Source organism: Phocoena phocoena, chromosome 20 (genome assembly GCF_963924675.1).
Source record: "Phocoena phocoena chromosome 20, mPhoPho1.1, whole genome shotgun sequence".
Taxonomy (NCBI): Eukaryota; Metazoa; Chordata; class Mammalia; order Artiodactyla; family Phocoenidae; genus Phocoena; species Phocoena phocoena.
In genome coordinates this window covers 5,078,384-5,104,369 of record NC_089238.1, presented here as the reverse complement: position 1 = coordinate 5,104,369, position 25,986 = coordinate 5,078,384, and the positions used below count along the sequence as shown (strand labels likewise).

General features: G+C 41.0%; 1 pseudogene; it reads right to left on the bottom strand.

Moving 5' to 3' along the window:
* Positions 1 to 17,561, bottom strand: part of LOC136140961 (zinc finger protein 160-like) — a 73,698-nt pseudogene extending 56,137 nt beyond the window's left edge.
* Between the last annotated feature and the right edge of the window lie 8,425 nt (positions 17,562 to 25,986).

The following is a 25,986-nucleotide window of genomic DNA, read 5'->3' as shown; positions in this document are numbered from 1 at the left end:
GCTAATTCACACACTATTGAATTTAATAATTCAGGGGCCTTGTTTTTCCAGGGAACATGGATGCGAATGAACCACAACTAATGAAGTTGGCCCCTTCATCTTACTGATTCCTTCCCAGAGACTGCCGTCAAGGCCTGTAATGAAGGCATAAGATCACCAGGTTTCCAATGCTAAGCTCTTACTGCTCGCTGCAGGCCAATAAATCCAGAGACTAGTTGCTGGGACAAGGAACGACAACTTTAATCAGAAAGCCAGCAGACCGAGAAGACAGTCAACAACGGTCCCAAAGAATCATCTCCCCTGAGTTAGAATTCAGGCTTCTTTTTTTTTTTTTTTTTTTTGCCGTACGCGGGCCTGTCACTGCTGTGGCCTCTCCCGTTGCGGAGCACAGGCTCCGGACGCACAGGCTCAGCGGCCATGGCTCACAGGCCCAGCCGATCTGCGGCATGTGGGATCTTCCTGGACCGGGGCACGAACCCGTGTCCCCTGCATCGGCAGGCGGACTCAACCACTGCGCCACCAGGGAAGCCCCAGGCTTCTTTGATACTAAAAGGGGAGAGAGTAAAGTCCTGCTTCAGATCAGACTCCCGTGAAATAAAATTTATACTTTATGGCAAGACAAGACAAATTTACATAAATTCTTCTCTGCCTTTTGGCTTCCTCTCTCCCAGCACTGTGCATTGTGTATTTGCCTGATACATCAACCAAACCTGACACATCAGCAGGAATAAATACTCAACCATAAAGACACATTCTCCTAGCATCAACAAGGCAACTCCTTAAACGATAACATTCCTTTTTGATCTTGTAAAGGTTCACATGACCCACCGTGATGATGCTTAGACCTGGATTATGTGAACTGTCAAAAATATGTCACTTGGGGCTTCCCTGGTGGCGCAGAGGTTGAGAGTCCGCCTGCCGATGCAGGGGACACGGGTTCGTGCCCCGGTCCGGGAGGATCCCACATGCCACAGAGCGGCTGGGCCCGTGAGCCATGGCTGCTGAGCCTGCGTGTCCGGAGCCTGTGCTCCGCAATGGGAGAGGCCACAACAGTGAGAGGCCCGCGTACCGCAAAAAAAAAAAAAAAAAAAATATATATATATATATATATATATATATGTCATTTGATGTACAACTGTCTGTCTCACAAAAATTATATAACTGTGCTTTGATTTCTAACAGGCAGAACAGTTCTCAGAGCTTTCTGAGATGCTCTTCCCAGGATACAATCCTCTATTTTGGCTCAAATAAAATTTTCCATTTTTTTCTTAGATGCACTGGTTTATTTTCTGGTGACACTCTGGAAGGGGTATGTTAATTTCTTCCTTCCTGAAGCCATTCACAGGTGGGTCTGGTCAGGATGCTTCCTGGGAGCTAAGCAAAGGTATTTTACATTAACACTCATTCCAAGGGTGGCAGTGTATCCAGAGATGGCCCATTATATATAATTTAAGTGTATAGGCAACATCCCTTTAGCGACTGACTTCTACCAAAAGCAATAGAATACAAAGGTTAAAGTAAAAGAAACAAGTCCAATATGGAATCATATTTCTTCTTCTCTATTACTTCATCCTTTTTTTTTTGGCCGCACCCTGCAGCATTTGAGATCTTAGTTCCCCGAGCAGGGATCAAACCCACACCTGCTGCATTGGAAGCACGGAGTCTTAACCACTGGCCCACTAGGGAAGTCCCTGTTCTCCCCTATTACTTCAAACTTCAGAATGAAAAGCACAAATAGTAATGTATGCTTTTTGAGAAAAATCAAATAATTTAATATTTTATACACTGAAGACAATGGGCCATTTCCATACATGTCCTTCTTCCTCAAATATACATATCATGTCATAAGTTTTAACAGCGGGTGCCTTGTCATGGTTCTGCTGTATGTAATATCTCAAAGAGGTAAAGATTTATTCCTAGTATGCATTCTCTAGTGTATGGGCTGTTGTTAGAATTGCTCAAAATATTCACCAGATGCCTTACATTTTTAAGAATTCTCCCAGATATGTGTTCTTGGGTGAACCATACGGACACACTATTTCAAAGAGCTTCCATGTGTATATATTTTGACCTGTATGAATGCTCTCAACACCAAAGGTGCGCATACTTGATGTAAAAATTTACAACATCCATTACATTTGAAAGTTCACTCTTCAACATAAATTCTCACTGTTCTACATTTTTGATCTTCAAACATGAGACTTAGCAAACCATATTGCTTTGAGTGGTTTCTCTCCAGTATGTATTCTCCAATGAACTCAAAGATGTGATTTTTGACTAAAGGCCTTGCCTCATTCATTACATTTGTAAGGTTTCTCTCCAGTATGAACTCTCTGATGATTTAAAAGGTTTCCCTTTACACTAAAGGCCTTGCCACACTCATTACATTTGAAAGGTTTCTCTCCAGTGTGAATTCTCTTATGAACTGCAAGGTTTGATTTCCTGCAAGGTTTGATTTCCGACTAAACATCTTGCCACACTCATTATATTTGAAAGGTTTCTCTCCAGTATGAATTCTCCAATGAACTCGAAGGTGTGATTTTTGACAAAAGGCCTTGCCTCATTCATTACATTTGAAAGGTTTCTCTCCAGTATGTATTCTCCAATGAAGTCGAAGATGTGATTTTCGACAAAAGGCCTCTCCACACTCATCACAGCTGTAAGGTTTCTCTCCAGTATGAACTCTCTCATGCCTTAAAAGGGCTCCCTTTACACTAAAGGCCTTGCCACACTCATTAAATTTGAAAGTTTTCTCTACAATATGTACCCCCTGATGACTTATAAGATATGAATTTCGACTAAAGAACTTGCCACACTCATTACATTTGAAAGGTTTAGCTCCAGTATGAATTCTCCAAAGAATTCGAAGATGTGACTTTTGTCGAAAGGCCTTACCACATTCATTACATTTGTAAGGTTTCTCTCCACTATGAATTCTCTGATGACTTAAAAGAAGGGCTCCCTTTACACTAAAGGCCTTGCCACAGTCATTACATCTGAAAGCTTTCTCCACGTTATATACTCTGATGATCTGTAAGATGTGAATTTTGATGACTTGTAAGGTGTGATTTTAGACTGAAGAAATTGCCACATTCATTTGAAAGGTTTCTCTCCAGTATGTATTCGGCAATGAACTTGAAGATATGGTTTTTGACTAAAGGCCTTACCACATTCATTACATTCATAAGGTTTCTCTCCAGTATGAACTCTCTGAAGACTTGCAAGGGTTCCATACTGACTAAAAACCTTGCCACAGTCATTACACTGATACGGTTTCTCTCCAGTATGAACCCTCCAAAGAGCAGCAAGGTGTGAGTTTTGGCTAAAGAGTTTGCCACATACATCACATTTATATACACTTTTTCCTATATGAATGATCTGATGTCTCCTGAGGTATGAGCTGCCATCAAAGGTTTTGCCACACTCATTACATTTGTAAGGCTGCTCCATAGTATGAATCCTCTGATGGGTTGTAAGCTTTGCATTATGACTAAAGACTCTGCCACATACATCACATTTATGTAATTTCTCTCTTGTGTGGATGATCCGATATCTAATGTGGTGAGATCCCTGAAGAAAGGTTTTGCCACACTCATTACATTTGTGAGGTCTTTCCCTGAGTGCTTTCTGATCTTGTGTCTGTATTGAAAGATGGATAAAATCATTCTCATATCTATTAGGGACGTTGGTTTTGACATTAGGAGGAATTATTTGAAGTGGTGAAAATGAGGAACTACTGTTGTTAGATCTTTCAACTTCATTACATTCATAAAATATCCCATCAGTTTTAAATATCTGCAGTTTCTCTTGAACATTTAATCCAAGCCTATTTCCAATGGGTTTGATTCCTACATCCCTTTTACCATGTCAATCTCTTTCAGCAGTGAGATTTCCATTATGGGTTATAGGCATTCCTTTGTCATTTCTTTCATTACCTCTGCACCAACACTCAAAGTCATACATATCTTCCTGGATTTCTCTGACGTGCAAATGTTTGACTTCATGGTTTTCAGGTCTTCCCAACGTCAGTGTTTGGAACGCTTCTCCTGGATCAGCGTTCACTTTTGGTTGTAACTGCTTGATCACATGTATAGGAAAAAATATCTACAAGACATAAACATCTATAGGTATCCTGTCACTACAATTCACAAATAAATATTTCGTGTTGAATACATGATATTACACCAAAAGTAATACTTATACCAAGCACAGTTAGGAAACTTTCCAAACATGGTCTTAAAAGTTTGATAAACTCAAAGCATGTAATGCTTAACTAAAGAAAGAGTGATAAAATATAATTCAAATTACTTTTAGGGTAGTCTAGTTTCAAACTCCTAAGACAAAAACGCTCACATTTGACAAACATATGTCAGCTCTCAGAGAAAGGGTATTTTTCCACCATAACCCCAAAGACCACACTCATTAACAGTAAACATGCTGCTGGCTCGTAACTGAGGAGAAAAATTTTTATACTGCAGATATATTCTGCCTACTTCCTATACATAAATCAATGCTAAATAACTGACAATATATTGTAATGGTAAATAATACAAAATTAGCTCTGCCAATGAATAATCTAAGTAACTGGCTCTTTAGAATTGTAAAACAGATACAGCGTAGAGGAAGTGAAGAATCCAACAAAACAGTTGTTAAGAAAATAATGCATTCTTCTAAATCATGCTATAAAACTATGTACCCATAAGGAAAAGCATTTTATAACATTAACAAGTAGTACATGTTAGTCGTATTGCATAATACATGCCGAACAACCACCACCTGTAAATCACACGTATAAATTAATATGTAAAATATTCTTCAGTTCTCTATCAGGCAATAAGTAGAGAATTCCCTATCTATGCAGTACCATTAAAAAGGTAGTTCCAGGGCTTCCCTGGTGGCGCAGTGGTTGAGAGTCCGCCTGCCGATGCAGGGGACATGGGTTCATGCCCCGGTCCGGGAAGATCCCACATGCCGCGGAGCGGCTAGGCCTGTGAGCCATGGCCACTGAGCCTGTGCGTCCGAAGCCTGTGCTCCGCAACGGGAGAGGCCACAACAGTGAGAGGCCCACGTACCACAAAAAAAATAAAAATAAAAATAAAAATAAAAAAAAAAAAAAAAAAAAAAAGGTAGTTCCAAAATATATGGAATGAACAGTGAACACTTTGTATACTCATTAACTGAGGTCAGACACGTTGCTGAGAACAAAGTGCAAACGAAAAGCAAGCAGGATATAATGAAGACAAAGGTGTATCATGAAAAATATGACAGAATACTAACATATCTTTTTCTAAAAAAGTAACTTTTCACTATTTATGAAAAAACATGCAATATTCTAAGCCATCTAACAGCAAAAATTTGTTTTAAAAGGCTTGAGGTAAATTAACATGATTTTTAAAATCAGGGCAGTAGATGCACAGGTTTATGTACATTAACCCAACTGACACAGAAAGGGGTGACAGAACCATAACTTGAATCTGGACCCATAGACTGAGAACGCTCATTCTTAAGCATGGCCACCCACAGGCAGGACAGATTACCAAATAATACAACTAATACCAGAAGTTTAGAAAGAAAACGTCAAGGGAGATGCAAGAAGAAGTCAGCTGTGTAACTACTAAGTTTATTCGGCCGTCCCTCTGGGAAATGGTTTCTGAGTCATCACTGCGGCAGGTAATGCCTTGGGTCATGTCCTGAGAAAGTTGTTCAACAGATTATGAGGGATCATTTCTACAGTGTGAGTGATGTGGAATGTGGATGGATGGGTGAAGGAGTGCTGTCGATTTGGGGACCACAAGGAGAACAACTTAAATATTGGAGCAAATGACAGTGTTTCCAGGACATCAAGATACCATGTGAGGAAAAGTCAGGACTGAGAAAGGATTTGAGTGGTGGGCAGCGTATATGTATACATGGGAGCACAGCTGGTGACTGCGTACCTGTGTGAATATAACTGTACGAGGGCAACTAAAATACTGACCTTAAAAAAAAAGAATTGGTTTAGCAATTCATATGATACTGTCGATTTTTAACTATGAGAATTATACTATGAGTATAGGACAGAAAGAAGAGAGATTTAAAAAGGGAGAGAGTGCAATGCTGTAGGGAGAAAGCAGGATTGTATCTATTATATGATTTGCTGTGTAATGTATCCAACTGTATATTCCATAATTTCCACTGTCATACTTACATTCCAGAAAAACACATAATATTCCAGGAGATTGCACAAGAATGTTCTTAGCAAAAATCAGAAGAAAAAAAACAGGAAAAGGCCATCTAAAGGAGAAGAATGAGTTTCTTCTGTACACACACGTGCAGATACAAAGAAACCGAATAAACAGTCCAGTAGAGTAGGAGGCCATGATTGTAAAAGTGAGTCTCCCTAAATCTGTGTTCCCCTGATGAGTTTGATTAACCTCTCTATCCAAAATTTTATTCCATTTCTTGTCTTCCCACACCTGTTCCCCTCAAGACTGAGCAGTATCAAAGAAAACGGGGGATTGAAACAAATGGGACCCAGCAGGGCCCTCCTAGATACCTCCTAGATACCAAAAGCCTTTCCAAGTGCCGTGATTCCTCTTGGTAGAAAAAGGCTTCGGTCTCCTGGATCTTCCCTGAGTTTCAAAGAGCAGATTCAAGCAGATACTCATTAGGGGAAGGAGGGAATGCAGAAAGAAAGGAAAAGCAAGCCCAACATAATCTTTCCCATGACTCATAGCTTAAACTGATACCTTGATCTATGAGCCCAAACTGTGGCTTCAACCAGCTGCCCCAAGAGGACTGAAAAAATTGATGACAGAGGGCCAAGTGAGAAGTAAAATTCTTAAGCCATCACATCGGTTCTAAGTAAATAATAAAATGTCACAACTATTGCTTTTGCTTTCTCCCAGAAGGAAGTTAAGGGATCAGAAGACTGTGATTAGGAATTTGTTTTGCAGGAACCTACAGAATAATCAGGAAGATGCCACAACGTGGTGCCCAAAGTCTGCAGCTGAGATCTTACAGGGAAGCTGGGATCGCAGACACTCCCCTCCCTTCTCTCCTTTTCTTTCCAAAAATCTTACACCCTGGCCAACCCGCAAGATGCATTTGAGGCAAGTTTAGGTCTACCATCTTCCGGGTTGGTGCCTCTTTGATTAATAAACCTTTCTCTGCTCCAAACTCCGAAGTTTCAGTTTGTTTGGCCTCACTGAGCACACAAACTTGGGTTCAACCTCATTATGTTTGAATATGCTCTCTGTTCAGAAAAGGTAGAGGACTATGCTGAAAGCCATGCTTCAATGGAGTAGCTCCTCAGAGCTCTCATCATACTTAATGGTGAAAGAATGAAAACTTTTCCTCTAAGATCAGAAACAAGACGAGGATATCTGCTCTCAGTATTTCTAAAAAAACATAATACCCGAAGCCCTAGAAAGAACACAGACGCAGAAAAAGAAATAATAGGGATCCCAATAATGAGAGGAAGCAAAATTATCTCTGACATTATATAACATGTAGAAAACCCTGAAGGGCTTCCCTGGTGGTGCAGTGGTTGAGAGTCCGCTTGCCAATGCAGAGGACACGGGTTCATGCCCTGGTCCAGGAAGATCCCACATGCCACAGAGCGGCTGGGCCTGTAAGCCATGGCCGCTGAGCCTGCGCGTCCGGAGCCTGTGCTCCGCAACAGGAGAGGCCACAACAGTGAGAGGCCCGCGTACCAGAAAAAAAAAAAAAAGAGAAAACCCTGAAGATTCTGTAAAAAAAAGAAACTGCTAGAAATAATGAAAAACTGCAATAAACTTACAAGACACCAAGTCAACATGCAAAAATCAATTCGGTTTCTAAACCTTAAAAATGAACAATCAAAACAGAAATTGAGAAAACAATTCCATTTACAATAACGTCAAATAATAAAATACTTAGACATAATGTTATACATGACAGGAAAGACTTGTACACTGCAAATTAAAAAGACTGCTGAAGGACTTCCCTGATGGTCCAGTGGCTAAGGATCTGCACTTCCAATGCAGGGGGCCCGGGTTCATCTCTAGTCAGGGAACTAGACCCCACATGCTGCAACTAAGAGTTCACATGCCGCAGCTAAAGATCCTGTATGCTGCAACTGAAGATCCCTAGTGGTGCAACTAAGACCTGGCGCAGCCGAATAATTAAATAAATATTAAAAAAAAAAAAAGAGACCACTGAGAAAGCTTATAAAAGACACTAATAAATGCAAAGGTATCTCAAGTCCCTAGACTGAAAGTCAATACTGTCCAGATGTCAATACTACACAAACTGGTCAACACGTCAAATTATCCCCTAGTGAAATCCCAATAGCTTTTTCCCAAAGAAACAGAAAAATCCATCCGATGTTTCATATGGAATCTCCAGAAACCCTGAATAACAAAAATAAGCTTGAAAAAAAACAAAGTTGAAGGTCTCACACTTATTTCAAAACTTCTTCCAAAGCTAAACTTACCAAAACAATATGGTACTGGCATCAAGACAGAGAGAGGGATCCTTGAAACAGAACAGAGACATCAGAAAAAAAAACTTGTGTATATGCTAAACTGATGCTCCACAAGGGTGTCAGGACCATTCAATGGGAGAAGGGCAGTCTACTGAACAAAAGGTGTTGAGAAAACTGGAAACCCACTAACAAAAGTATTTAGTTGCACCACTGTCTTACACGACAGAAAAAAATTAACTCAAGACGGTTCAAAAAGCTAAACCTAACTCCCAAGTGTATGAAACTACTAGAAGTAATCATACAAGGAAAGTTTCTTGACATTGGATTCACCAAGGACTTATCAGATAACACTAAAAAACACAGCCCACGAAAGAAAAACAGATAAATTGGACTATATCAAAATTATAAAATACTGTGAATTAAAGCATGCTCTAAGTGAAAAGACTCTATGGTATAAGAGAAAATATTTGCAAATTATATATTTGATAACAGATTAACATCTAGAATACATAAAGAACTCTAAAAGGGACTGATCAATTCTACCATGGCGGGGCGGGGGGGGGGGCCTTCCCCAATCAACCAACCCACACATTGCAAACATAAAAACAAAAACACGAAGATTAACACAAAATGTATGAACTTAGTAATAAATACAAATAAGAATCACGTATAATGCATATGAATATACAAAATGAAAGTACCACTGTCTTAAAAAAAGCAAATGATGCTTCATCACTGAAAGTATCATTCCACTTCATAAGCTCCCTCATTAAGCTTCTTCAATATTAGCTGTTGAGGTAAATGAACAATGGCACACAGGCAACGAAAAATGTGGCATCAACAACAGATCAGTTCATATTTAGCATCCTGGGATAAATTTCTACACCATTTACAGAGGCTAAAATGTATGATCGTTGGTATATGTGAACAACATTGTCATAGTGCCCTTGAGACAGGCTTTTGTGACAGTCCCCAAAGCCAGAAAAACACCTGGAAAGACTTATCAGACAGGCTCTCATGATACTTTCTACATCGTGTCTCAAAACGTGCTGACCACTCCAATGAGTAGCTTCAAGTGGTGACTTTGAACGGAGGAGGAAAATATTACAACATGACGGAAAGTGTCTCCATTAAAGGTTTTCTGGTAACCAGTAAACACAATCCCTAGAGAATCCACCACAAGTTCCCTATTACACATGGGTACATTATCAGAGCAAAGAAACCAGATAAAATTTCAGACCTTAGGACTATACTGCAAAGGAATTTAAGAGATGAAATCATACAAACTAAGCAGAATGTAAAATCAGGAAGAGTCGACATTCCGAGACTAAGGAGAGCAGTACAGGAGCAAAAAACAATGCAACATGTGAGGGTCAGACATTAAAGGATCTTGAGATGGGACCATGTGCTCAATCCACAGATGCCAAGCTAAGAGCCTGACAGATTCACCACTGGTCTCCTGGTAGTATTTAGGATCAAAAAGAGGATCTCTCCATCCACTGTCCTTACAGTTTTCCTAAGTACAAGCACAGAAGATCCAATCCACCTAGCTGTTCCACACACTCCTGAACAGAAGAAATGGCTGAGGGATCTAAACTAGCAGAGAGGACCTGAGACAGCTACGGCAGGTGCTGAGGGGCCACGTGGAATACAGAGCAGCCAGTTTTTCCACATCTTCTGATTACTTCTTCCAAGTACAGCAACTCTGATCAAACCGGGATGGGCTCAGAGGTGGGACTCCAGACGCATCAGCTCTGATCTACGGGGACTAAGAACTGAGCATCCAGGGGAATCAAGACCAGAAGGAGACATGAAGCGGCAAGAGACCCCTTTAAAACAGCCTGCCTCATGCTCCTCAAAGTCAAGCAACCAGTTCACAAAAGCCAGACGATGAGTGTTGTAGATCATGATAAAGACCTTGCCTTTGTCTCTGGTGGAGCTGCAGCACCACTGCAGGGCAAAAGAAAGCATTTTCCATGATGAAGGACAGGGTGATAACTCCAGGAGATGAAAACTATCCTCTGAGACTTTTCAATAAATGAACTTCTGTTTTCCCAAAAAAAAACTCTCCACCGTGAGAAAAGTTTCCCAAACACTATTAATGTTGTGGCTTCCTCTCTGCCCTTACGAGATCCCATCTGTGTTCACACTTCTCACACATTCCCACCCATTCGGTTTTTGGGTCTTTTCACATCACACATCACAGTCCAGGGCTCTTTCTCTTGCTCCAAAAGGGAGATAATATTCAGATCAAAAACAGAACTGCCTATCAGAACAAAAAATGTAAAGTGCTACGGTTTTCTGAAAATCACAGCTCCTTCTTCAACTGAGGAGTGAGGACATTACAGGTGGGTCAGGAAAAATATTTCACAAATTCATCCACTGCCTCCTTCTAAATGCATCAGGAACAGTATATAATATGCAAATATTGAGCTCTCTTCCTAGAAACACTAAGTCAAAAGCCAAAAGGTAGAAAATGGGAAATTGGGTATTTGTTTAAAGTTTGCCATTGAGCTTTATACATAATTAAGCTCTGGAACAACTCCTGATGTAACATGAAATGGACAGATTATCCAAAGAAAGGGTCAGTTTAAACGCATGATGGCACTTCATGTCTGAGTCCACAGGCTTTTCAGATCAAAGGAAACAGGGCCTCCCAAGAGGCACAGAGGGTAAGATGCAAAGGCAAATCCCAGCTGTGGAGGGAAGTTATCCTCACCCAAGGAGATCAGGTTCCTGTAGGTCTCCACCATCACGTCCCTGTACAAGGCCCTCTGAGCAGGGTCCAAGCATTCCCACTCCTCTTGAGTGAATTCGATGGCCACATCCTCAAAAGTCAACCGTTCCTAAAATGAAAATATATTTTCACCAAGGAGCCATGAGGAGAGTTCACATCTTCATACAAAAGGAAAAGAGGAGTAAGGGGTAAGGATTGACTTGGTTGAAGTGTATGTTCTACCAGGTCCATGTAGAAGTATTGGGAGACATTATGTGCCTCTAATTTTAACTTCTTATGCTTTTTCATAAGAGATTATGATATCTTCCAATTACTAAGGGTTTTTCATCTTTGTGGAAAATCCATGAAACATCTATAAATAAAACTCAAAAATGGGTTGTCTATCCAGATGCGTTTGATACTATGTTCTACACAGTAACTGAAAGTCAATATCTTGATGAGTTGCAGTCTGAGTGGCGTCTTGAGAGAGACAAAGTCCACAATGGCTCTAGAGAAAAGTCAAAATCTTCAATTATGATGATTATAACAACAATGATTAAAAGTTTGGGAATACTTTTCTTTTTTAATTAATTTATTTTATTTATTTGTCTGTGTCAGGTCTTAGTTGTGGCAAGTGGGATCTTTGTTGTGGCATGCAGGATCTTTCATTGCAGCGTGTGGGCTCTTCAGGGCAGCGCACGGGATTCTCTCTAGTTGTGGAGCAGGGGCTCAGTTGTCCTGTGGCATGGGGGATCTTAGTTCCCTGACCTGGGATCGAACCCGCATCCCCTGCATTGGAAGGCGGATGCTTAAGCACTGGACCACCAGGAAAGTCCCTGGAACACTTCTTATTACTCTAAATTACTGTAATATTAATCTAAACAGTACTCTATAAAGTGCTTTACGGGTATGAACATATCATCAACGTAACAGCTCATTAGAGAAAGATCTGTTCCCATCTTACAGAAGAAAAAACTGTGTCAGAGACCCTCTGAGAAACTTGACTCAGGTCAAGGAGTTAACAAATGACACAGCAAGCACCTAAACTCAGAGGGTTGGGCTCTGAAACTGAAACTTAAAAATCAAACAGGTAAGTAACAGAGAGCATTAAAAGGACACACAGAGGGATACCTGAGAAGACCTGAAAAAAGTCCAAGGTGAATGCAGAAAAGCATGAAAGGCCATTATAAATGTGGGCACGCACACACATATATTAAAAATTTTAGTAATCTTACTACAATTTAAACCGTTAACATGATAGCATAGAAAAAATTCAAGGCCAATGAGTATACTGAAGATATAATTTCGACTACAAAAGATGTAATACATAGTTTTAAAATCATGTTGTTTATCTAAACCAGGGATGCCGTGCACATCCATGAACTTATGCACACACATGTCCACACTAAATTACTGAAATGATAGTTGTTTCCTGACATATTTTCAATTTTTTAATCACCCTTTTATTCACGGGTATTTCAGCATCTTTCAGACAATGAAAATGTATCAACTGTACTGAATTTAGTTTGTCAACATGATTCCATAATAGGCTACTAAAAGAAAAATGGTATGATCATAAAAAAAAATACTTTAACTCCAATCTCAATAACTATATTCAAAAATATAAATACAACTTCAGCCATTAAAATTTACATACTTGGGCATTAACAATGGGCCAAGAGTTTCCTTGTTTTTTCTAATAATAAAACATTGATTTGGGACTTCCCTGGTGGCACAATGGTTGAGAATCTGCCTGCCAAATGGAGGGGACACAGGTTCGAGCCCTAGTCTGGGAAGATCCCACATGCCACGGAGCAACTAAGTGTGTGAGCCACAACTATTGAGCCTGCGCTCTAGAGCCTGCGAGCCACAGCTCTTGAGCCTGCATGCCACAACTACTGAAGCCCACGCACCTAGAGCCCGTGCTCCGCAACAAGAGAAGCCACTGCAATGAGAAGCCCATGCACCACAACGAAGAGTAGCCCCTGCTTGCCGCAACTAGAGAAAGCCCACACGCAGCAACAAAGACCCAACGCAGCCATTCATTAATTATTTAAAAATCGATTCAAAATTAGAATAGTAGTATTCTACATTATTTTCACAGATTAAGAAAAAGTTTATCACAACAGTGAAGTTATAAACTTCTTGGAGAACTAAAAATCATGAAAAAAAGAATGTGGAAAAAAATTATTATTAAAAAACACATTTCAAACAAACATCATGATGAAAAGGAAATACTTGATGCATTCCCTCTGAAGTTACAGTGCAGTGAAGCAGGCTGGCCAGGGTTCCTGCCTTTCACCACTGTACAGGTTTCCTGAGCAGGGACCACTAGAGGAAGTAACAGGAGGAAAACCGAGAGCGAGAGCGAGAGCCACAGAGAGAGCATATCAGAGATTTAAAACTGTGAACATTCACACATCGAAAGACACGGAAAGGTGCAAAGTGAAAGGATGGAAAAGATATTCCATCCTAAAGAGAGCAGGGGTGACTCCATAATACCAGAAAAAAATAAAAAGACAAAAAACATTATATAATGATAAAACAGTCAATTTATCAAAAAGATAAAACAAAAACAATATACAAATATAACATTAGATCTCCAAGAAAACGGAAGCAAACATTAACAGAAATGAAGACAGAAACAGCACAAGAATAGTATGAGACTTCAATGGCTCATGTTTACTTATGGATGGAACCAAAGAGAACATCAACAAGGAAACAGAGGACCTGAACAACACTGTAGACCAAGTAGACATAACAGACATGTACAGATCACTCCACCCAACAAGAGCAGCAGAAACATGCTTCTCAAGCACACATGGAACATTCTCCACAACAGACCATGTATTAAGGCAAAATGCAAATCTTAATAATGTTAAGAGATTGAGATCATAAAAAGTATGTTCTCTATCATAATAAAATAAAACTAAAAATAAACAGCAGAAGAAAAAAGAAAATTCCCCAAATTGTGGAAATTAAACAACTCATTCTTTTTTTTTAAGTTGAAATATTTTATTCATTCATTCTTTCTTTCTTTCTTTCCTTTTTGGCTACACCACGCCACTTGTGAGATCTTAGTCCTCCAAACAGGGATCAAACCCAGGCCCTAAGCAGTGAAAGTGTGGAGCACTAACCACCGCATTGCCTGGGAATTCCCTAAACAACTCATTTTTAAAGCACCAATGGGTCAAGGAACAAATCACATGGGAATTTTTAAATATTGGGCTGAAAATGAAAATACAACATACCAAAATTTTGAACACACAGTTTAGGCAGTACTAAAAAGGAAATCTAAATGCTTAAAATAAGAAAAAGAAAAGATCTCAAACCAGAAATCTATTTTTATACCTCTATGAAGTAGGGGGAAAGTAATCAAACTGAACCCAAATTTAGCAAAAGGAAAGAGGTAAATCATAAAGATTAGACCAGAGATTAACAAAATACAAAGCAGAAAAATATAAAAGCAAAGTAGCGTTGGCGTTTTGAAAAATTCAATGGAAAAACACTTAGCTGGACTAAGAAAAAAGATTCATATAACTGAAAACAGAAACTAAAGTGGAGAGATTGCAAATAATGTCAAAGAAATGTTTTAAAGGATTATAAAAGAGTATTATGAACAAAAATGCCTACAAATTATAGAATGGAGAAGATACAGGTAAATTCTTAGAAACATATAACCTACTAAATCTTAATCCTTAAGAAATAAAAAAAATTTGAACCCAATTATAACTAAAGACATTCAAGCAGTAATCAAAAACTTCAAACAAACAAAAAAAACCCAGAACCCAATTCTACCAAACATTTACAAAAGAATTACCACTAATCTTGCTAAAAATGTTAGAGTTGAAGAGGGAACACTCACAAACTCAACGTATGGAGCCATCATGATTCTGATACCAAACCCAGACAAAAACAGAAGAAAGGAAAACTAGAAATCAATATCCCCGATGAATATTGATACATAATCTTTAACAAAACATTAGCAAACCAAATTCAACACCACATTAAAAAGACCTGACATCATGATCAAGTGGATTTTATTTATATCACTATAAGGGGTAAGGAGGACTCAACATACAAAAATCAATAATGTGGTACACCACATTAACAAAATAAAGGAAAGAATGTCACAAAGGGGGCTTCCCTGGTGACGCAGTGGCTGAGCGTCCGCCTGCCGATGCAGGGGACGCGGGTCCGGGCCCCGGTCCAGGAGGATCCCACATGCTGCAGAGTGGCTGGGCCCGTGAGCCGTGGGCCCTGAGCCTGCGCATCCGGAGCCTGTGCTCCGTGGCGGGAGAGGCCACAGCAGTGAGAGCCCCGCGTAACACAAAAAAAAAAAAAAAAAAAAAAAATGTCACAAAGGATCATCTCAATTACTGCTGAAAAAAGCATTTGACAAAATGCAACAAACTTTCAAGATATAAACACTTGGGACTTCCCTGGTGGTCCAAGTCCAGTGGCTACAACTCCGCACTCCCAATACAGGGGGCCCAGGTTCAATCCCTGGTCAGGGAACTAGATCTCCCATGCCACAATGAAGATGGAAGATCAGGATCTGCCACTAAGACCCAGTGCAGCCAAATAAATAAATAAACATAAATATTAGAAAAAAAAAAAAAAAGACAAACACTCAACAAACTAGAAACAGTAATTATCTCAACATAATAAACACCATTTATGAAAAGAGCACAGCTAAAGTCATACTCAAACATGAAAGACTGAAAGCTTTTCCTCTGAGATCAGGAGGAAGGCAAGGATGCATACTTTCTGCACTACTCTTCAACAAAGTACTGAAACCCCTAGCCAGAGCAATTAGACAAGAAAAAGAAATCAAAGTAATCCAAATTGAAAAAGAAGTAAAATTATCTTCTTTCCTAGACAAGGTTTGATATGAAGAAGCCGTAACCTTTTGACAAGAAAACTCTATATCAAAATACATGTTTTGAAAAATTGCAGTATACAAAACCAACATGCAAAAACTTTCAGTTGCGTTTCTATACACAATGAACAGTATCAAAGGAAAAATTAGAAAACAATCTTATGTATTATAGCATTAAAAACAAATGAAATATCAATATTTAGGAATAAATTCGCCAAGAAGGTGAAAGAAGTATACACTGAAAACTACTTAACAGTGCTAAAAGAAATTTAAAAAGATACAAATAAATAGTCATTCCATATACATGGACGAGAAGACTTAATACTCTTAAAGTATCCCAGCTACCCAAAGTGTGCTACAGATTCCATGGAATGATTGTCAAAATTCCCATGGCAATTTTTGAAGAAACAGAAAAAATCATGCTAAAAGTCATAGAGAATTTCAAAAAACCACAAATAGCCCAAAGTCTCTTGAATAAGAAGAAAGACGGGGACCTCCCTTTTTTAGATTTCAAAACATATCACAAAGCAATCGAGATTGTGTGGTATTGGTATAAACACAGATACATAAACCAAATGAACACAAGAGAATGCTCAGAAATAATCCTTTGCATATATGTAAAATGTATTCATAAAGGTGCTTAGACGACAAAATGAAAATAAGAGAGTCTCACTAACAAATGCTGCTGGGAAACTGGATACCTCCCTGCCAAAGAATGAAGCTGAAACCTTACCTACATCAGAGGTAAAACCTTCTATGTGTCAAAGGACGCAACCAACACAGTGAAAAGACAAAAAACTGAAGAATGGAGGTATCAAAACTGATTCCAAGAACTTCCAAATCTCAACAATTTAGGTTGATTTCATAGTTTAAAATGGATAATGGAATAAAACACCCTCCTATCACTGATGTCTATTTCTGAACTTGCCATTCCATTCCCAATCATGAAGATGTTGAAATCAGTGACAGAGTCATTTAGCTGAGAATGTATTATAAAAACTCAGAACAAATTTCTCCTTATTGGTCTCTTCCAGAACTTACCAGGCATTTCTGCATATTAATATCTGCCTTCCACGTGTAGCTTCTTCATTCTGTTTTTTTTTTTCCTTTTTTTTTTTTTTCATTCTGTTTTGTAAAGAGAGGACAGTGCATTCAGATGGGGCCCCTTTACAATCCCTGGTGCCCAACAGCATTGACCCATCCATGGGTGTGAAGCCGTGCCCAGGACTATGCCCAGCAGAGAAACTTCACAAGTGTCAGATCCAGGTCACAGGATTGTGTGGAGATGGAATCCAAGTGGACATGACAGGCCCTGAAGGAAGGCCCTGGTGACTGTGATGTACAGGTGTCAGGCAGGATACTTCAGAGTCAGAGAAGATTAGTGAGTCCAAAGAATGGCATTTCAAGAAATAAGATGAAATAATCAACTGAGAATATGACTTTACCTGAGAAAGAGCCATTCCAAACTCCAGTTCTTTCCTCTTCCTCCTCTTCCGGGCATACTCCTTAGGCAACATGATTCTTTAGCAGTCAATCTTGAAAGTTTGAAAGATACTGTTTAATGCTTAGAATCAATACACCCCCTTTCTGAGTCACAACCACACACACAGGGAAGCCCTCAGCATGTAGAACAGACGGTCCTCTGCTGCCCACTGTCCCAGGAGGGACTCAGGACAGTAAACTCCCACACAGAGACCAACAGGTGAAGTTTCCCACACTTTCCTTCAGATCACGCTTCCCTGGGACTTCCCTGGTGGCCTAGTGGTTAGGATTCTAGGCTCTCACTGCTGTGGCCCAGGTTCAATCCCTGGTCACGGAACTGAGATCCCAAAAACCGTGTGGCAAGGCCAAAAACAAACAAAAATAAAACAAACAAAAAACCAAGTCACTCTCCCCTCCTGGTGAGGCCCTCACGTACACAGCAGCAGCGGGCACCTCAGCTGGACCCGACGATCCCCTTCAGGTCACAGACCAGCCCTGATCCATCCCCACGCAGAGCAGAGCCCCTCAGCCCAGATCTCAGCCCTCAGGAATGGAGGGAGTCAGAGTCACTAAGTCACTCAAGCCAGGGATAAATTTGAAACAAATTTTTAAAAGCAATAATTTATTATTTTTAATCCAGAAGACCGGTGTCAACGTTTTGAAAAAAACAAAACTGAGGCTATGGTAATTCCCTGGTGCTAGGTCCAGTGGTTAGGACTCCACACGATCACTGCCAAGGGCACAGTTTCGATCCCTGGTCAGGGAACTATGACCTGACAAGACCAAACAAAAAAAAAAAGTATCTTCTCTAACCACAATGAAATAAAACTACAAACAGAAAGCATAAGGAAAACAGGAAAATCCCCTAAATGCGGAAATTACATAGTTCCTTCTTAACGATGCAATGAATGACATGTATAGAATATTGGAGGCCAGCAAAGCTTCTTTCAGAAGTTAAAAATTATTCAGAGGAACAAAGAAATTGAATGAACTAAGATTTATTTCAAGCTACAAAAGAATTAAATGTAAAGAAACAAAAAGAAAAGAAGTAAATCCATTACAAAACACACTTTCAATGTTCCTTTAAAAGGCACCATGTAGTGACACAGTCAGTCTTTTCTTGCTCCACTTTTCTCCCCTGAGCTCTACTCCACACCAGGAAAAGGGAAGGGGGTGACCCACATCTAAGTGAATCAAGTCACTGCCTCTCTGCTTAATAGGGTTTGCAAATGGAAGTTTTCTTCTGATACAAATAATTACAAAATGCACAGGCCTTATAGGCAGGAGTTGTGCAATTCTCATCCTCACCTGTATAATTTAAACAAATGTTAAATACATTAGATTCTAAAGACTCAAATCATTATTATCACAACATAATCATCCACATCCAAACAACTCACCACCCATCTGGATCCACTTTCCCCCTCCATCTGCACTATTAGGTGTTTCCATTTCAGTCTGTTTATCTGTCTCCCTATTTCGTTTCTGCCTTTCTCTATTTCTTTTCCTCTACTTTCCTGTTCCTGCCCTTCCTCTCCATTTCTTCCCTCACACCTGTCCTGCCCCGCTCTGCAAACTGTTCCCCCTCTTGATGGTCCTTCTCCTCAACCTGTATGACTGTCCTAAATCTCTATATACTTCTTTCTTCCCCCATCTCTGCGGTTACACCATGCCTCCAGTTACACTCCTTCCGTCTCTGTTACTCTACCTTCCTCCCCACTCTCGGGCACCCCAGGTGGCTGTGCTTCCTTCCTGCTCTCTCTCTTCCTCTGCTCTTCTTGTCACTCTTTGTCCGGTTTTTCTCCCAGCACCATGATACTCTGGAGGCCAAGGTTCCAACTCTTTTATCATCTCCCCCTACTCTGTGTGAAGTGACTCCATTGTTATCCCCTTCTAAGGCTGATCCAGGTCCCCTTCCTTATGTTGCCGTGCAATCTCTGCAGATCCGGCTTAAGTTCTTTCTCCATTATATTCACCTGCTACTTTCAAGACTTACTCACTTTCATTTAACTATCTTTGCACGTCCTTCAGCCACCCTCTATGTTCCCACTGGTTCTCCCTCATTCTTTTCTCCTCAGTTTTTTTACTTCGATCTCAGCCTCTCTGTCTCTGCTTTTCCTGATTCCATTCACTCATGTATAAAATGCCCATCTACCAGAAGGGAATATTTTCTAACGGGGTGGAATTGGGGAAGTAACTACACTGGGTGTTCCCGCGTCTGGCCCAGGTCACCGCCCCGTACGCGAGGTGCGGGGAAGGGCTGACTACGAAGGAGAGGCCTGCGAAGCAGAAGGACCGGCCTGAGGAGGACGCGAGGACAGAGGGGCTGGGAGGGAGGGGGTCTCCGGAGAGGGGCGAGCTCTCCAGAATCCCAGGACCGGGGAGAGGACGCGGGCTGTCCGGGAGCGGGGCGACCGGCGCTGCCCTCCAGGGGCCGAGAGGGTGAGGCTGGGGGTCGCGCATCCACCTCGCGGAAGAGGACTTCACAAGGGAGGCCGGGAAAGTAACGTTATAAGCAGGAAAATGTTGCGAAAAGCGGTGTCTACGTGGACCAGAGGCAGAAGAGTCAGAAGACTGGCCTCTGCGAGACTTCAAACCCAGGGAAAAAATACCCGACCCGTAAGGGCGACGTCTGGATTTACTGGGGCGTAGGGCCGGACGCTGGGGTTTAAAGTCCCTAGAAACTCCCACACCCCAAGGACGGAGTAGAGCGGTACCGCGCTGTACAGACTTAGGCTAGAAAGAAGACACGCACGCTCCGCTCCGTGACCTTCGCTCCGCGCTCTCTGCTTCCGGGTCCTTAGGAATGGGCTTCTGGAGTTAGAGGCGAGGCTTCCGGGGCGGGGGCTGGGCGGGGCCCTACCAGTGAGGGGCGGGGCCTTACCAGTGAGGGGCGGGGCCCTACCAGTGAGGGGCGGGGCGAGTAGAGCACCCAGGTGTGCTCACTGAGCGCCGGAGGGAGGAACTGGGAGCAGAGAGAGGTTGATGCTTCCAGTACCTTGGCCGGTTTAAGTTACTCTCTGCAAGAGTTTGCGGGTAAAAGGTTACGGCTGTGTGGGCCAATTACGTCTGAAGCCAAGATGTTTCCTCTTAAGACTAAAAGAGTTTAAATAAAAAGCTATTTTTGCCCTCAGGTTGTTCTGACATCCTGCTAGTGAGGCGGAAGCAATTCAGTGATCTCGAAACCTGAGTCTCCTGGAGCAGAGGGAGGGGTTGACATGGATCATCGGTTGGATCCAGGAACATTTCCTAAATGGGAATTAATTGAAGTAACTTTAAGAAATAAGAATGCCGTGACTTCCCTTGTGGTACAGTGGTAAAGAATCCGCCTTGCAATACAGAGGACCCGGGTTCGGTTCCTGGTCAGGGAACTAAGATCCCACATCCTGTGGGGCAACTAAGCTCGCACTCCACAACTACTGGCTCGCGCGACTCAACTGGGGCCCGAGAACCACAAGCTACAGAACCCACCCACCATGGAACCCGCGGGCCACAACTACAGAGAAGCCTGCATGTAGCAACGAAAATCCCGTATGCCGCAACTAAGACCCGACGCAGCCCAAAATAAATAATTTTTTTTAAAAAGAAATAATGGGGACTAGTCTCTATTACAAATACAAAACTCTCTATGGGTAGAATGATCTATTCCCTAATGACACCCTATAAAATAGCTTTTCCGTTTCTATTCCCTATTAATGCAGAAGGTCAAATTCAACATACTACTCACGTTTCAGAAACTCAGGGACAGGACCTGGAGTCTAAGACTGGAGGACTAAGGCATGTGATCATTTAGGTCACTAACCATTGCCTTAAAAACAGCAATACATATTTTTAAATTGTTATAAACTGCATTATTCTTTGTTTTGTCCAACGTGTTGTAATTCTTTGCCTTTTTAAAACCAACTATTTACACAGTAACATGAGTTGTATAAACAACTCTTTATACAATGACATACATCACTCTAAGTTTAAGGTGTAGAGCATAATGAACTTATACATACTGTGAAACGATTATGACAGTAAGTTTATTTTATCTATATGAAATTATGGTTGCAAACTAAAGAGAAAGCGAAATAGGGGGAAAAAATTCTTTTCTGTTGATGAGAACTGCATTGCTCTTTAAAATACTTATCCTATTCCACACTTGTAATGAATTCCCTTGTGAATTTACACTGTGAATAAAAAATTCCTTTTTTTGAAAAAGAACAAAGTAAAAAGATCTTAGAAGAACAAAATATGCCTAAGCTAGCAGAAGGTAGGAAAAAGGATTAGACAAATGAAAGAGAATAAAACTACAGAAAAAGACAACAGTTCTTTGAAAAATAGAACAAAATGGACAAATCCTTATCTAGATTTAAAAAAGAGAGCGAGAAGACTCAAATTACCGAATCAGAAATGAGAGAGGGGACATTATAAAAGATTACAACTGACCCTACAAAAAAATTTTTTTTTCAATTTAGAAGAAAATACTTAGACAATTCTATGTCTAAATATTGGCTAACCTAGGGACTTCCCCGGTGGTGCAGTGGTTAAGAATCCACCTGCCAATGCAGGGGACACAGGTTTGATCCCTGGTCCCAGAAGATCCCACATGCCAAGGAGTAACTAAGCCCGCGTGCCACCACTACTGAGCCTGTGCTTTGGAGCCCACGAGTCACAACTACGGAGCCTGTATGCCACAACTACTGAAGCCCGTGCACCTAGAGCCCGTGCTCCGCAACAAGAGAAGCCACCGCAGTGAGAAGCCCGCACACCAAAACAAAGAGGAGTCCCCACTCGCCGCAACTAGAGAAAAACCGCCTGCAGCAACAAAGACCCAACGCAGCCAAAAATAAATAATTTTTTTAAAATATTGGCTAACCTAAAATAGATAAATTCCTAGAGAAACAAAATCTACCAAGATAGAACCATGAAAAAAATTTAAATCCGAACAAACCTACACATTGTAAGGAGACTGAATCACTATTCAAAAATCATACAACAAAGGAAAGTCGGAGAGCTTCACTGCAGAACACTACCCAACATTTAAAAACAATTAAGAACTCCCTTCCTTAAACTCTTCCCCAATATATTGAAGAAAAGGGAACAGTTCCAAACTCTATGAGTCCAGAATTATTCTAATACAAAGTCAGACGGTGACACTACAAGAAAACCACACAGCAAAATCCCTAACAAATAATGACGCAAAAAATCATCAATAAAACAATAGTAAACTCAGGGAATTCCCTGGCCACCGAGTGGGTAGGGCCCTGCGCTTCCACTGCAGGGGACGCGGGTACCATCCCTGGTCATGGAACTAAAATACCGCATTCCTCGTTGCACAGCTAAAAATAAAAACAAAAAAATAGTAAACTAAAATCAAAGTCACATTAAAAGTTTACATACCATGACTAAAGGGAATATATTATTGAAATGTAAGGAAGGTTCCACATATAAAAATCTTTCAATGGAAAATACAAAAGGAGAATGAACGGGGAAAAAAAAACAAAACACTACCTATCGTCTCAGTTGACACAACACACCCATCAGCAGACAGGCTGCCTAAAGGCTTCCTAAGGCAGCCACCTCTCTACATGTCCCTAGACATAATCCTGCTCACCAACCAGGGCAGAGACACCAGAGGCAAGAAAACTTCAGTCATACAACCTGCAGACACAGTCCAGATACAGTCCAGACACTACCCTGAAACCACCTGGCTTCTGGCCCTTGGGTGACATGAGGGGGAGTACACTGCTGAGATGCACAGGACATCTTCTACCAAGACCACTTCTCCAAGGTCAAGAAAGGTAACAAACCTACCACATACATAAAAATACAAATAGCAAATTAGGCAAAATGAGGCAACAGAGGAATGTTTCTGACGAATTAAGAAGACAAAAACCCAGAAGAAGAACTGACGTGGAGATACGCAATCTACCCGAGGAAGAGCTCAGAGTAATGATCGGAAAAACGATCAAACAATTCAGGAGAATGGATGCACAGAATGAAAAATGAGGCTTTTGGTTTTTTTTTGGGGGGGGGGTTGTTTTTTGGGTTTTTTGCGGTACGCAGGCCTCTCACTGTTGTGGCCTCTCCCGTTGCGGAGTACAGGCTCCGGACGTGCAGGCTCCGTGGCATGTGGGATCCTCCCGGACCGGGGCACAAACCCGTGTACCCTACATCGGCAGGCGGACTCTCAACCACTGGGCCACCAGGGAAGCCCGAAATGAGGTTTTTTAACAAAGATGTGGAAAACATAAGTAACCCCAAAACAGAATTGAAGAAATACTGAAATAAAAAAAATACAATAGAGGAAGTCAATAATAGGCTAAATGAGGCAGAAGAATGGATCAGTGAGCTGGAAGACAGAGCGTGGAAATCACACAAGTCCAGGAAGTGCAAAGAGTCCCATATCCACATAAAAACTACATTCAAAAAGCACATGAAAAGATGCTCAACATCATGGGTTCTTCCACTTTGTACAGCTCCTTGGAGCACCTATTTACTAGGTGGGATGCTGCCCAATGCATGAATCATTCAATAAAGCCAATTAGATCTTTAAGTTTGATTCAATTTTTGCACATCAATGGAAGTCAGAGTATGAAATTCACTGCTATGCTATTTGCACTACAGCCATCTGAATATCCTGCAACAGAGTGGAGAGAATAACTCAAGTACAATTTATAAGTTTATAACCTCCAACTTGTATGTTATTTGATCCCATATTGGGAAGAAATCGTCAACACTGAGAACCTAATGGTGCACTCCTAGCTTGTTATAAGGTACTGAGGCAGGATAAAACTGTATTGGTAAAAGGAACATAATGCATCCAGGATTTAAAAGATTAAATTTTATTACTTAAAACAGGAGACCTATGGTACCTTCTCAATAAAACAGTAGCAAAATGTAATGGCAGCAATTAAAATGTGAATCATAAACACACACATACTCCTGGTGCTTCTGATTAAATTTTACTCTGAAGATAATTGCTCTCTTCAATATCCAAAAATTAAGACAATTTCTTTCTTGGTCAGAAATGTAGACAACACATACGCTCATGCAATGGATAAAGTGATTAAGTTTTCCTGTGCATTGTTCCTACCACATAATCAGTCCCTAATAACCTGTCACTATCCTCCCACAAAAAGCCCAGTCCCTGCACGTCCTTCCTGCTTTGTTCATGGTCAGCTGGTAGAGCATTCTGCACTATACCCACACTGGCTTATCTATGGAAGGGCACCCTGAACATAACCATGATGAGTCGTCAGTTTTACACTATTCTCTCCCCCGCCCTGTTGCTAATCCACATGGTATTCAATTTGATAATTCAGGGTCCTTGTTTTTCCAGGGAACATGGATGTGCATGAACCACGCCTAATGAAGTTGGCCCCCTCATGTTATTGATTCTTCCCAGAGACCATCAACAAAGGCCTGTAATGAAGAGATAAAATTATCTTCTCAACAAGGCCAAGCTCTTACGGCTCGCTACACAACAGGCGAAAAAATAGAGAGACTACTTTTGTGGGCAAGGAATAGTGATGTTATTCTGAAAGCCAGCAGACCGAGAAAACGGGGGACTAGCAATGCAAAGAATCACATGTCCTGAGTTAGAAATCAGGTTCTTTATAGTAAAAGGTGAGAGAGTAAAGTCCTGGTTCAGGTCAGACTCCTGTGAAATAAAATTCAACTATTATGACAAGACAGGAATATTTAAACATTAATTCCTCTCGGCCCTTTGGCCTCCTCTCTCCTCCCACTGTGAACTGTGTATTTGCATTATGCATCAAAGCAAATCTCCCCCATCAGCAGAATACATACTCAACCATAAAGAGCAACATTCTCCTAGCATCAACAGGAAAACTCCTTAAAAGACAGCATTCCTTCTTGATCTTGTAAGGGTCACATGACCCACTGCAATGATGCTTAGATCTGGATTATGTAAACTGTCAATAATATGTCATGTGTTGTACCACTCTCTGTCTTACAAAACTTATATAACTGGGCCTTGATTTCTTTTTTTTTTTTTTTTTTTTTTGCTGTACGCGGGCCTCTCACCGTTGTGGCCTCTTCCGTTGCGGAGCACAGGCTCCGGACGCGCAGGCTCAGTGGCCATGGCTCACGGGCCCAGCCGCTCCGCGGCATGTGGGATCTTCCCGGATCGGGGCACGAACCCGTGGCCCCTGCATCGGCAGGCGGACTCTCAACCACTGCACCACCAGGGAAGCCCACACACCATATTTTAACACATTGTGACTTGAAATGATTCTGTAGTATATATCTCAGGTTAACCTTAGAGAACTAAAGACTTGTTTATTCTGAGTATGCATTCTCTGATGTGTGGTCTGTTGAAAAGAGTGCTGAGAAAACTCAACAAATTCATTACATTTCTAAGAATTCCCCCAAACATGAGTTTTTTTGTTAAATGCTGAGAATGCACTGATTCATGAAGAGTTTCCACGTATACACTTTATAACCTGTATG